This window comes from Cimex lectularius, unplaced genomic scaffold (genome assembly GCF_000648675.2).
Source record: "Cimex lectularius strain Harlan isolate CLEC.00 unplaced genomic scaffold, Clec_2.1 scaffold128, whole genome shotgun sequence".
Taxonomy (NCBI): domain Eukaryota; kingdom Metazoa; phylum Arthropoda; class Insecta; order Hemiptera; family Cimicidae; genus Cimex; species Cimex lectularius.
The window spans coordinates 245458-259719 of record NW_019392876.1 but is presented as its reverse complement, the minus strand read 5'-3'; the positions used below and the strand labels follow the sequence as shown (position 1 = coordinate 259719).

Below are 14262 nucleotides of genomic sequence, written 5' to 3'. Positions count from 1 at the left end.
TGGTCGAAAATTAATCAAAACACCGGAATACGATTTTTGATATAATGAATTTAACTAACAATTTATTGTACTCGCTTCGGCGGTACATATACTAAAATAGGAACAATTTATTACACGGTTTTGCTCATAAAATTTAATTAACAATTTATTTCATAGTTTTGCTCGTCAAATTACACCATTTTTTAATGTCGGGTAGCATTAGAACAGGACACTCATATTTTTGGTAGTTTATTTCGAACTAAGTACATGTAATTTTGTCGTTATATTAATTACAACATGTTATTTTAATGTAAACCAAATTAAACGAGATCATAAATGCATAAGTTTTTATAAACATTGTTTAATTAGATGGTTAGGAGTAATTTTATTTAAAACAATTAAGTTTACCAAACAATTTATTGGATGGTTGTGCTCATAAAATTTAACTAACAATTTATTACAAGGTTTTGCTCAAAATAGTGCATTAAGAACAAAAGATGCGTGGCGACTGTGATAGTGATTATTGTGATAAACGCTGTGGATTGTACGCGACGTGTACTTGCGTCGGATAGATGTGCACACCCCATCAAAACGTGGCAAGGCGTCGGGTAGCGTCGCATTGCGTAGCATCGGGTGTGTTCCTGGCTTAAGTGTTTCCCGTCTTTAGAATGAGATGGGCCCGCATTTGGCTACAAGGCTCTATCTATCTAAAACTAACCTAACTCTATCTAAATTTTGAACACATTATCGACTTATTTGGAAAGTTAAATGGGAATTATGCCTGTCAACAAATAAGTCAGGCAAAGTAATGTGATTTTTCACTAGCCAATCAGATAAGACCACCAATTAGAAAAATTGGTCCAGTTTTCTGATTTATATAACCCCCAGCCTATGGGAACTGTGGGTGGCAAATGGTCTGACATCCTCATTTATTTGAACAAGATCAGTAGTGGACCTAACTTTCCCGCTGCATTAGCGTTTATTAATACGGTTTTTATCTACTTTAATAGCAAAACACGATTGTCTTTTGCATTTAATATACGACTTGGGTCTCTGAATACTTCCTTCCCCCTCAAACTTTGAGATAATAATGAACTTCTGTAAACCACTTGTTTGGACTGTGTTCTGATACAGTTGCTCTGCTGATAGGTTTTGAGCAATTTCATTTGAGATACTTGGATTTCTCCTTAAAACGCCTGAAACCAAGTTAGGCCAGGGCGACTATCAACAAGATTATTTTTACTTTTCAAATCCATGCTCTTTTTTTATTCTCATGTTCACATGTTTTTTATACAAGCACCTTAAACGTTTAATCTGTAACTAGAAACGTTATTTGATAAAACAGTACTAGAATTATTTTTGAAAAACCTAGCTTCTTGTCAAAAAATCGTTCGCCTCCTGACAAGAAAACGCATTCCATACGTTATATCAAAATTTCGGAACTTTTACCATTTCAGGTAAGGTAAAAGGAAACAATATAAATATAAAACAGAATGATGATAATTTTTGGTTTTTACAGAAAAATGTATAAAAGTTAAGTTGACCTCTTCATCAATTAATTTATTTCTTTGTTTAATAACGTTATTGATTGAGTAGAAAGTGTTGTGACGAATAATGTTATTTATAATTGAACTAGCAAGTTTAAATTTCATGTATGTAATTGTTTAATGGATACTTTATACTGTTTCAAGAATGCTATAGGAAGAATAAATACCGAAATTATTAGGTAAATGTGTCTGATTGAACTGTAAATCAATTCACTCCGTTAGGTTGCTCGTGATTTAAAAATAAAGTTTCCATCGAAAAGTACCGATTGGTGGATGTTTGGGAACGTTAAAAAGCGGTATTTTCACCAAATTAAATGAACTTTTTTAAGGGGGGAAAACATTTAATATGATACCATTCGGGAGATGTCGAATTAGATGAAAGTTTCTGGACTCTCTGGAGAGCGAAAACTTGAGAAAACTGTATTATTAAGGGGTGTTTCAAGCATTTCATAAATCAACCTTTTTGCCGTCGATAGCTATGTTCGAGAGAGGGTCGAAAATTTTTTTAAGCCTTTCATTAAAGGGAAGCTCTATGGATTTAAGACTTTAATTACGTCTTTGAAAAGTGGCAAACCCCGCAGTTCTATGAAACTGGGCAACGACGGATGATTTTACTTTATTTAACTTTTATTGGCTGTAATAAAAAAATGATATGATTGATGTGGAGTACAACGTTAATACAAAATCCATACATCTTACGCGATCATAACTGACCATATTAATTATTCGTTTTATCTAAGGTCTTGGTTGAGATGAAAAAAAATTAATTATTTATACGAAAATCAAAAATATTAAAATCATATGTGTGGTGATTAGTGACCGTTAGTAGATGATTGTTCGGAAATCATAAGATGCAGTCTGGTGTGATGTAGGTTTTAGAAAAACATTTTCTTTATCGTGCCAACGTTTCGATCTATATTGAGATCATCTTCAGGGCTTGGGATTTACAAACATTGTTTAAATTTAACAAATGGATGTAGGGCGTGAAAAAAAATGAATTTATACAATGCTAGAAATTTTAGATTCAATCAAAGTATTTGTACCCACTCAAAGCGTTTTTTTTCTGCGTAGTTATGTTATTCTTGTGTGTCGTGTTGAGAGTGCAAGAGATATTGCTGTTTTATGTTTATATACGCTGGATTTTGAATGGGTGGAATTTATATCCAACGTATAGAAACATAAAACAGCAATATCTCACTGGCACTCTCAACACGACACGAAAGAATGGCACAATTACACAGAAAACAAACACTTTGAGTGCGTAGAAATATTTTGATTGAATATAAAAAATATATTTTGCATTGTATAAATTCACTTTTTTCCACATCCTACATGTATTTGTCAAATTTACACAATGTTTGTAAATCCCAGGCCCTGAAGATGATCTCAATAAAGATCGAAACGTTGGCACGACAAAGAAAATGTTTTTCTAAAACCTACATCACACCAGACCGCATCTCACGATTTCCGAATAATCATTAAAATCATATTTTACTTCAATTCATTTTGGTATCTATGAAAAATTACTAACATTCATTTTGAAAATGAGTTGTTTGAAGAAGTACCGTATTAATACACAATTGAAACTAAAGGATCATTAACGCATGTCTCATATTCAGTTGTCCGAACAACTTTAATTGAAAGAAACGCTGAAACAGCTTTACAGGCCTTGAAATTTCAAATAACTAAAGTCTAAATTTACGCTCATTCTGGTTTAAACAACAGTATGACTCATTTTATTTTTTATTTGAAGAAATGACGCAAACTAGTAATAAATATTGTTTAGTAAATAATATTGAAAGAGAATTATGTCATAGGGTGAATAAAACGCACTACAGAAATCGACAAGAATAAAATAACAAATATTAAAAACAATTATTAAATATGATTTAATTTTCTAAAAATTTGTTTAATCATTCTTAATTTAAACGAAAATAGTAATTTTTTTAACGCATTCACACAAATAAATACATGTACTCCTATATACTTTGCATTCATTTTATTTGGTAGATGGAGTACTCAATATTCTTCCATCGACCTGCATACAATAAAAAACAAATCTAATTGGGGTCGATGGGGTACTTTTATAAATATTAATCTATCGAACCAAATCTCGTACGCGGCTCGTGGGGCGATGGCGATGCTAGTCCACCATCACCTCCTCCCCATTCCCTCTAATAAATACACTCACTTATACAAAACACATATTTCGAAGGCTATAAACAATAAGAAATTCCCAGTTCCCCTAAAGAGTCGAACAGGGGACCCTGAAACTCGGTACCGTGTCCGACAGAGTTGGGCAAAATCAAACTAATTCAATCATGATTAAGAATTTTGATTGAAGTTTAATCATGATTGAATTAGTTTGATTTTGCCCAACTCTGCCTACAATGACCAACTTACCAAAATCCAACCGACTCCTGATAAAAATTTTGAGATGAGAGTCATGCTCAAGGCCAACCTTCAAAAAGTGCTATCATAAACGAAAACCAAAGTTACATAATTATTCTACATCTCTAGTTTATTTCAATCGAGACCCCTAGATGGTGTATTTTCCAAATAATGTAGAAATCTCTCCTTTTAAGTGGAATAAATTTTAATTCAAAGAAATATTTTTTCCATTGATCGGTTATGTTAACATATTTACATTTCAAAGCGTAGCTTGTGCTAGGATTTTTTTATTTTATTTTATTATTATTATCATTATTTTTTGGCTGTTTATAACGACGGAGTTTTATTTATAGTTGGAAGATTGATTTTTGTTAAATAAGGTGTTGAAGGATTTTCGTTTTGATGAAATAAATTTCTGTTAGACAATTTTTTAAAATTGATGAAGTTTTGTATTTTTCATTTTTTGAGCACCCATTTGAACATGATTTATCGAAAGTTAGTAGTGATGACTAACTATATTGTGACTAAATTAGTCATGCCTCGTATTTAATTACTAGTCATGACTAATTTAGCCATCAATCACATATGGCGACTAAATTAGTCATGCCTCGTATTTAATTACTAGTCATGACTAATTTAGCCATCAATCACGATCAATGGCGACTAATGACTAAATTAGTCACTTACTACCAATCATGATTAACGGTCTGAGTGATCAATCATTAATCATTAGACATGACTAATTTTTGCCCAACACTAGTGTCCGGTCTGTATGTGTATTCTTAAATCTTTTACTTTATTTAACTTTTACTGGCTATAATAAAAAAATGATATGATAGATTATGCGGCATGCCTACACGCTCTCTATATGCAGCCAAGGCATGACACGCCTTTATTATGTGGGACACATTGAGCAACCTTTCTTTGCATAAAATTCTTTGAAAGACATTTCTGCAATGTATTTTGAGGACGTGAGAAGATATCTAGGAACTGATGCAGCTCATTGCTACGGTGGTTTTCTTGCAGTTCTATCTACTTGGTGTGAAGAACATCATGTGCCATACAAAGCTGTTCCGTAGCAATGAGCTGCATCAGTTCCTAGATGTTTTCTCACTTCCTCAAAAATACACTGCAGAAATGTCTTTCAAAGAATTAAACCAATTATGAAAGTTTAAGAAACACATTCCACCACCACTGAAACGGCTACCATGCAAGCTTTTGCTCCCACTTTCAATTATTCCATCTGTTAGAATTGGGGGCATCTGCACTTGCTTTGTCCCGAAAGCAACTCTCTCTCCTGCTCAGGTTCTTCAAGGGCCATCTACCGATCGTGCTCGTGACTTACAAGACCTCTCCCACTTACTGATGCTGTCATCTTTCTTTTATCGTGTTTTTCATAGAGTGCCTGGTCGCGATGGTCCGATCTGGAGGACACATTTGTTACCCTCGGCTGACGTGTCCGAGAATCCAGACAATTACCGTTTTTCCGAGAGGCTCCAACTCCGCGTATTTCTCTAACAAGAGCACGACGAGAGGGTCCACAGAGAACCTGTCGCGTATAACCCAGACAGCGCTCAGAGTCGGTACATACGAGGAAGGCTGAGCCCTCCCCAGTCTACACTGCCCCGAGAGCGTGCCAAATCGCAAACAGCTCTGCCATGTATACGCTGTAATGAGGGGGCAACGACCAGATGGTGGCCACTCCCTCGCTATACACGGCACACGCCACACCATCGCCGGTCTTGGACCCACCTGTAAAAATCAGACAAAAACCAGCGTATCTATAGTAGCGTAATAGTAATTAAATTAATATTTTGATTATTTATTTTTGTTCCAAGATCCCACGCACACGAAAAATACACAATACTTAGGAAAAAGCCTGTTGATAGATTTAGTATAAAAAATATCAATAGTATATGTTTAATTGCATTACTCATTCTCTTAATACTTTCGCTCCATTTTTTAAATTAAGATACGTTTAACTAAATTTTTTTTCCTTAACTTCAAAATAATTACTAAATTTATTATCTTGAGATAAATGTTTTCATCATTGATCATTTTCTCCAAAGAGAAGTTATAAATAACATCGTTTCAAAAGATGAAATCTGTTGGTCGTAGGTTTTGACGATAACGATGACGGGAAGGGTGGTGCTTTGCGGTTAGAAGCTCACTTATGTACGTCTATTGATATATCTCATTTGACACCGGTCGTTTCTTCGTGGCAACATATTATTTTCTTTCCAACGGGTTTTAGTTTATTTTTCGAAAACGCAATGACTTGAAAAGTATCGCTGAAAAATGAAAATGTTAAATCTTGCAGAAAATATTCCGCATTGAAGCATGACAAAACAAACATACTACATTCTATTTTAAGCTGAATAACAAACAGTAAGAGAATGCCTTGGACGCAAGGCTAATATTTTTCGACCAAGAATCATCGAAAATTATAAACATTTTTTTATAAAAATTGGTTAATAGTTTCGTAGTCTCATGACTTTAATATTTCTTCTCAACCGTCAGTGCAAAAAAATTGGAGATAATAATTAAAAATGAAATAATATCTGTGGTTGCAGAGAATACTGGGTTACGTTCAAAATAAAAACTTATTTTTTCTTTTTATAATTTGTACGATAAAAATAATTTTATTGTCAACTTTAAGTACAGGGGGCATCGATGGCCGCAACGGTTTAGGCGGTTGTCCCGGGTTCGAATCCAGCGGCCCTACATTCGAACCTTATTTACTTAAAAATGGTTTTTTTTTTAACACCGGTACCCCGATCGTTCAATTAACCTCGTCGTAGTTCAAATACCTTCGTTAAAAAATAAATAAATAGAATATTAAAAAAAACCATTCACATGAAAGACAAAAACTTTTAAAAACATAATTGCGGTTTTATACTTATTTTGGTTTAAACCACAATAATTTCACACGTATTTCGATGTGTTTTTACTTTTATTCTTGCTTGCAAAATCACTTTATTAAAAAATATTTTGAATTATTTTTATTAAGTAGGTATTATTTATTAAGTATATTTCTTGACTTAAGAAGCAAAATATGCTATTAAAAAAATGAAAATAGAATTGTTTTATAATTGTGAGGGTCATGGTCAAAAAGCGAAAAAAAATATTACCAGTGATTAAAAATAAATATTGAATATGGTTAATCGCTAGGGAAAAAAAACCGAATTTCTAGAAACCTGCCAAAGAGTCTGTTTGATCAACTGAACAATTTCGATCTGGCCATTTTATCCAGGTTAATAATACTTGAAACTGAGTTTGCGTAATTGGAAGGTTTGATAACGTGTAGAGGGTTAATTGAAGTCGATAATTTGCCGGGAGTCAAGTAATTAACAGAACGGTTTGAAACAAACATAAAATTAAACCTTAATGCACTCATTTTGAATTAGAAGAACTTCTTGTTCCGTGATTCCCAACCGGGAATATTATTGTGTTACATGTGAACTTTAGGCGAACTTTTAAGGGAATTTATATTCGTGTCCAATAAGCCTTTATCGGTTTATCCATATCAGCAAACATGGGGTCAATCCAATATAATATTTTTTTTTGCAGATACACCTTGACTGAAACGATCTTATCGTTCATGCGTCTCGAGTCCTTTCAAGTATTTCTTGCTCGATCCTATAATGTTGGCATAGCAAAATGCCAAAAAAACTTACGATAGATACTAATCTTTAATAAAATCAAAATTTCTAAAAATTAGTAGGAATGTATAACCAATCAAATGATTGATCGACATTTAACAAAATTTCATGAAAAGTAATTTGTTTTGGCAAACCACCTATGTACAAATATTCTAAAACCAGCCTAAAAGTGCATGCCTAATTTGAAAATGAATCAAAATTTGAAACAATGGTATACGTATGAAAAAGATAGATGCGCACGTTCGATAAAATACGAATACACTAACATCGCTTTTCCTTCAAAAATGGCTTTTTTCAAAATGTCCCAAAACTTATTGACAAGCGCCAAAAAGTGACCATTTTCGTGTGTTGGTAAAAACAAGCCCATCGTATATTATAGTCAAAATGCCAATAAATTCACCTGAGGCTTCAAGGAATTAATCTTTAAGTAAGGTATTGGTTGATATAAAAAAGTTAGTGTCACGAGCGGGATTCGAACCCACAACCTATAATAACCTAATATAATAAACCTTTGGACATATAAAAAAAATATAAACTAAAATCCATTAGCGATGAACTAGATTATCGACCTGCTGGATACAAGAAGTCTTTTCAGAGGATCTTCGGAAGAGGTCAAAACAGAGAAAACTTCCTTACGGTTTTCGCCGAGCTTTCGACAGTTTTATACTGTCATCTTCAGGGCCTGTTTTATTATCATATAAACAAACAATTAAAACATGAAAAAACAATAATTACAACAATAATTGGATATCTTACTTTAAAACCTTAATAGGAAATTAAACAACATGGTGTTTTGGGCACAGAAGTACATTGTTTTTTTTTTTCAAATAAAGCAAAAATTGTCTGCTCGGTTGAACCAACACAGGTTGGATTGCGACAATAAAAAGAAGATATCTGGACTTGCTACCCATGCGTTAAACAATAATCACTTTTTCAAGTTCGACTCCCCGAAAATTTTGGCCGGGGAGTCGAACTTGGAAAGGAGATTATTGACTGAGAAAGTTTATATCAGTGTCACCCAAAATACTTGCAATCTACAAACTGATAGGTTGGGATCCATTTCGGTCTTTGCAGGTCTCCTAAATGAATACAGGATTTCTAAGCAAAGGAGGGAAAGTAGAACATCGCCCTAGTGGCGGATTTTATGTTAACTAGGAGAAAAAACGTTTGTTTCCCGTATCCTTTGTTTCCCCTGACTTTTTAATTTCGACCAAAACCTTACTTAAAAAGATTAATTAATTGAAACAAGTAATTTGGTCTATAGACCACCAAATCTAATGGTTTTAGTTTATATTGTATTTTATATGTCTAAAGTTTATTATATTAGGTTATTATAGGTCGTGGGTTCGAATCTCGCTCGCGACATTGACTTTTTTATCTCAAGAATAAATACCTACATTAAAGATTAATTAATTAAAAAATTCCTGAAAGTTAATAAATTTATTTGTAAGAATTCGAAAGGTGCATTGCACGAAATTTAAACACGGAAAGTACTTTCTCCTAAAGCGACATCACCGCACATTAATGACTTAAATTCCCTATTTTTCCTCCATTTGAAATCAGCAAATATCCAAGACCTGTCTAGGGATGGATTTATCTTTTTATAAATATTGAACAACATACTTACTCCACCATTTATCATTTCTAAGTCCTTGGGCGAAACTGACAGATTAACAGCTTTTCAGCGTGGAACAATAATGACTAAATAAACATTCCTTCCAAATACAAGAGCGACAAAATCAAATTTTTGAAAAACTCAACGGATGTATTTTAAACTCAATACAAACCGGAATGCGAAGGTCTTATGAATAATGCAATTATACAAATAAAAAGGACAGTTCGGATTTGACAGTGAAGTTTGGGCTGAATAGATTTGAGTCGTTGGAAATATGGAATGGTCCAGCCCAGACTTCACAATCGTGCACACTCAGAAGTTTTGTTATTGTCTTCTAAATTAAAAGTTTGTTTTTCCTTCTTGTTTGCAGATTCTAAGTCGTTCGTTTGTCGATGTACACTCCAAGATTAGGCAGTAATGTATTACAAAAGGCTAAAAAATTGGTAAAGGCAATTGTATGAAATTTTACGCTAAATTAACTCGACTTAAGAAAAAAATGTAAATTTAGTTTATACAAAAAATATATCTTTTCTCGATACACAATTTGAAATTCAGCACAGAAACTGTGTCTAATTATAATTTACCAATCATAAATATATCAAGTACATATGTTCCTTATGTAATATTTTAATCCAGCTAGTGAACATATGGTTTTGGTGTCATTTTTATAATATGTGTTTGAAAACTTATCAACTCACGATAGATTCCATTTGAAATACTGTTGATGTTCAATTTTTTATTACTAACATAAAAAATGTTTAGATTGTTAATTTAGGTCTTTAATAAAAGTATGAGAGTTACAATTCAGGCTTTTTTACAAACTTTTTCATTCGAGGAAAGTGGTTGGTGTAAAATTGATAGTCACCCTGTACATGTGTTAACTTTGCTAATGGAAGTTGCGATGTATATTTTATTCTAAAGAAGTACAGATTTTTTTTGCATTGTCAATAATATCATGTTATGATAATTATGACAATTTCATGTAAAAGCATGAATACTCTGCATCTCTTTCTTCTAGTTCCATCTAACGGAAAGTGACTCAATTGTGTTGGTGAAGCGATTTTTAATGCTTACGTCAGCTTGCATCTAGCATTCAGGCGTTTTATCTTCTATCACCCACATATTGCGCATAAACGCCTGACGATAAAACGAACAAAATTGAAGTATTTATTTAGTCCCATTATATTTCGTGGTCCGACTGACCAAATGACTTTTTTCAATTAATTAATCTTTAGTAAGGTATTGGTTAAAATGAAAAAGTTAGTGTCACGAGCGGGATTCGAACCCACGACATTTGAAAAATGGCAAAAATGAGGGAAAATTCGAAAGGTAGGTTGAGATGGGAAGTTGGTGTCCGAGTGGATCAAAGTCACGATAGCTCAAGTGGTAGAGCAGCGGCGTACATAGCCGAAGGTCGTGGGTTCGAATCCCGCTCGTGACACTATCTTTTTCATTTCAACCAATACCTTACATAAACAGTTTTTATTTACGTTTTACCATTTATTAATACTTTTTTAAATTATTCCGATTTAATCTAAAAATTAATTAAGGTTTTTAGTTGAGATGAAAAAAGGTTAATGGCACGAGAGGGATTCGAACCTGCGACCTTCGGCTAGATACGCCGCTGTTCTACCACTTGAGCTATCGTGACCTCGATCCGCTCGGACATCAATTCCCCATCTCAACCCCACCTTATGAGTTTTCCTTCCTTTTGACATTAATTGGTCAAGCGGGCCACGAAATTAGTGAATGAAATTAATCTATAAAGTTGGAGCCATTTTAACGTGCTAGATCTTTCAACTTTATTCGTTTACAAATAAATGTTCTATGCTTATTCGGAGATGGTGAGATGCGGTGTGGTGTGACGTAGGTTTCAGAAAAACATTTTCTTTTATCGTGCCAACGTTTCGAACTGTATTGGGTTGGCTCAATAAAGATCGAAACGTTGGCACGATAAAAAAAAGTTTTTCTGAAATCTTCATCACACCAGACCGCATCTCACGATTTCCGAATGACCATCGACTAACGGTCACTAATCACCACACATCAATGTTCTATACCACTCTGAAGATATTTTGTGAACTTTAAGAAAGCTACCGACAATGCCTGTAGAGCTCTAGGGCTAATGGGATGGCTCGATAAACTGCCATCGGTTCTCATACTTCACTCACACAAACAACCTATTATATATGACATATAACAACAAACAAACATATTCACATATACACACTGTCGAATAAATTTAATTATTTATAATATATATAATACGTACTATACTTTTTTTTTAAAACTAATTCCACGAGTGAATTTTCTAGCGACATTTGGTCAATAAATGTTGTAAACGTCCAGGTGTGTGAAAAAATCATAGTCGGTGGGCGAGAGGTATGGAGAATAAGAAGGTTCAGAAGAACCTCAACACCAAGATAATTTTCTTCTTGGCACATGTGTGACGATGCCAATTTCCGGTTCATTGCTTCAGTTCGAGAGCAATAGATTTTGGCACTGATTGTTTCGCCAAGATTTAAAAAGCTATAGTAATCAGGCTAAATGAAGCCCACCAGAGAGTCACTGACTTTTTTGATGAGTTGGTGGCTTTTGACCATATAGTGCTGCTTCTCCTTTGCCGAGCCACTGTACAGAAATTCTGTTGTTATCGTAGAGAATCAACATTTTATCACAAATAACAATTCTGTCCAGAAAGGTTCGTTTCTGTTTCGGCAAAAAAAAATTTGAGGAAATTTCATGACGATGAATTTTTTAGCAGTAGTTTAATGCAAGAGGAAGCTTTTTAACCATTCCAATTGCTATAAGGAGGTCAGCGTCGGTCGTTTTGTTAACTGAAAGATTCTCTCCAAGTTCTCGAACAGTTTTTCGTTTCTTTGGCCATAGCTTGCAGAACATCGTCGCGTAGGGGAGAAATCGGCAAAAGTCACCCTCCCGAAATTTTTTAAGCCATCTCTGAACCGTGCTCTCACTAACACTGCCATCGGCCCAGACTTTATTAAAGTTTCTGGGTGTTGGGCACCCTTCCGACTGAATTTAAACTCGTAAAATGAAATTATTCCTGTATTATAACTAAGTAACGAAATGCTACTGAGGTAAATAAACATTTCCGTTTGGAAGAGAATTAAAAATTGTTGATATTCGTACAAAAGAATAATCCATCAAACTTAAGCGTACAATATTTAGAGATAGGAATTGTGCGGAGTGTAAACTTTTTATCTCACTCAATCTCTATAAAATGATTAACTAATAATGAAATTTCATTTGTTTATAGAAGGATAAATTTTTATTAACTTAGTAATATGTTGGGATTTGTTTAAAGATAATGATTTTGTAGTTTTGACGGATGGAATTTCTAGATCAGAAAAATATATTCACGATATATTACCGCAGTTATCAAAATCATTAGGGCATCAAATTTAACCGTGTGGAAGTGATGAATTAGATTAGAAAGTTTATTAATATAACTTTATGCCGGTACAACGCACATCAATATCAATGGGTTAAATTAGCCTGAAAAGTTAGAAACAACTCAAAGCCTTTGTCGTTGAGAACGTCTAGGTTAAGACGGTGGGCGAATCTCGCCGCTTTGATAATAATAATAATTGCCACCCGGTTCGCCTGAAATTAAACCTTTTGGCCGAGTCGGATATCAGGCGGCCTGTATAATTAATTATCTATGTAATATTACTCGCATACTTCGTACACAGCCAAATGTAATGTAACAAACAGTTAGGCCATTATTCAATGCCGCGTAAGACCAGAAACAGCATTTCCTCACTCTTCTGGATCAGTCTCGATCCGTAAAAGGCAAATTAAACCAACATATCAAACGTCAAAGGCAGACAACATTTATTAAAATGAAACGGTTGTAGTTACCACTCTGCGTTTACTACTGTCATGAAAACACAAAATTAGTTAACCATCACAAATCAATAGCAAAACTGCACTAACAATAAACATTCTTCGAACGGTAAACAATCTTATAGAAAATAAAGCTTATAAATGATTCTTAGTTAAATGTATGTGAGATTTCGAAATTCTGTTTTCTATTCTATACTTCCTCTCTCTCTCTCTCTCCCTCCCTCTCTCTCACTCTTTTTCTTTCACTCTCTCATTGTTGTTTTCTCTTTCTCACTCTCTTCCTCTTCTCTCCTCTCGTACTCTTCTTGTTTTTTCTATTTCATTTCATTTTAAACTTCATCTCTGTCCCATTATTTTTCATTTTATTTTATTCTTACTATCTCCTTCTTTCTCACCCCCTCAATCCCTCTCTCTTAACCTCACTCACTCTCTTAGTATATTTATTCCTCTTTCCTTCATCCGTTCTCCACTTTGTTATATTCGGTTTTTCTTTTTCCCTTTTCCTTTCGCTCTCTGACATTTTAATGTTCACTCTTTGACTAACTCCTTTATTTTTTACATTCACTAGTTTTCGTAGTCCGCTTGACCAATTAATATATTTCAATTAATTAAGGTTTTTTGGTAGAGATAAAAAAGTCAATGGCACGAGCGGGATTCGAACCCACGATCTTCGGCTTGATACGCCGCTGCTCTACCACTTGAGCTATCGAGACCTCGGTCCACTCGGACACTAACCTCCCATCCCAACCCCACATTTTGAATTTTCCCTCCTTTTTGCCATTTTTCAAATTTTATTTTATTTATTATTATTTACCTACATTTATTTTCTACTTCACACCTCGCTCTTTCCTTCGTTATTTTCCGCTTCATTTTTTCCTTTCAATTGTTATTTTCTCACCTTCGTCTTGGGTGGTAGAATGATCAAAGTCGACCAAATCTCTGACTATAAATAAAACTTTAAACTATCAACTCTGTCAATTTAAGGTTTATTAATTATATCTGTTAGAGATTGATTACTGTCAATATTTACATTACAAAATTATAACTTTAATTTGATGGAAAAAGAAAACGAGACAAAAGTAACAGTGGTCGTTGTGGTGTCTTCTTCCAATTCTTCCAATTATCGTATGATTCATCGAAACGACTAGAATGGTAAGTGCGCGCTCTACTCGAAATTAGCGTAGAGGGGTTCAAGTGGGGC

The 14262-nt window shown here is 34.0% G+C and overlaps 1 non-coding gene across 1 annotated transcript; it reads left to right on the top strand.

Annotated features, from left to right (window-relative positions):
* The first annotated feature begins 10562 nt into the window (after positions 1-10562).
* Trnac-aca lies at positions 10563-10635 on the top strand. Its single transcript has one exon. It is a non-coding gene; the product is annotated as a tRNA-Cys (tRNA).
* Positions 10636-14262: the final 3627 nt, after the last annotated feature.